Source organism: Myotis davidii, unplaced genomic scaffold, assembly GCF_000327345.1.
Source record: "Myotis davidii unplaced genomic scaffold, ASM32734v1 scaffold187, whole genome shotgun sequence".
In the NCBI taxonomy this organism is placed as follows: domain Eukaryota; kingdom Metazoa; phylum Chordata; class Mammalia; order Chiroptera; family Vespertilionidae; genus Myotis; species Myotis davidii.
The window spans coordinates 1,020,103-1,021,199 of record NW_006383018.1 but is presented as its reverse complement, the minus strand read 5'-3'; positions in this window follow the sequence as shown (position 1 = coordinate 1,021,199).

Genomic DNA, 1,097 nt, shown 5'->3' with positions numbered 1-1,097 from the left:
ATACCACATTATTATCTAATAATTTAAATGCAGTAATCTAACATAGTATGAGATTAAGACATAATACAATTTTGAACGTGACTGAGACGACACTTTCATAGGCCAAAACCTTTATGTATTCTTTTATTTTTTTTCAAATACAATAGCAGGGATAAAGTTACTCATGGTCTAAAGAGATGTCTTAGGGTAGAAAAGGAAACTATATCATTGTTACCACATCTATTTCTGCCTTTGTTCTTAGTTTGCTATAAAACTTGGCCAACTTGTTTCTTTTACTATGGCTCTTTCTCCACTAAGTAGGGAATTGGCAATTGCCCTGTAAACTAGTAGTATGTGGACAGCAAGAGAATTTGTGTCAGTAAGTAGAATTTCAATCCTAGATAATAAGTTTGCTATCATCATCATCATCATCATCATCATCATTTTCAATCTCCTTTAAACTACTTAGAGAGGTCAGGGACTAAGTAAGACATTATGAGCACCTGAAACAGAATGAATATGAAAATAGAAAGGAGATTAAAAATGATGATGATGATGATAGCAAATGTATGTGCATAGGGAATATTGTACTAGTCACTATTTAAAGTGTGTTACATATAATAATACATTTAGTCATTACAACCCTGTGGGATAGATGCTACTATTATCCCATTTTACTAAAGAGGAAATATATACACAGAGAAATAAAGTGATTGCCTAAATCACAGAATTTCATTGGAGAATGTAGAATCCAAGCTTGGCATTCTGGCTCTAACATTTAATTTCCTTCCTAATGGGCTTGAGAAATCTCATGGGATAAAGTTCACAGGCAGAACGAGGTATTGATATTATGGTTGAAAAGGGAAGATTTAAAACTGTGATAAAAGGTTCAATCTTGGGTGACTGAAAAAAAAAATTGTCTTTTTTTTTTTTTAATGACAATAGGGATGTCCTTAAGAGAACATTTGAGATACGTTTGGTTTCAGATACCAGTGTGATATCAAGGAAGAAAGGGAGGCAGTAAGAAATGGAAGAGTAAAGTATGAGGGATTTTAAGCTTAGAAAAGTAAAAAACAGAGATAAACATTGGAAGTCAATCTTAGAAAAGCAGCTGACCT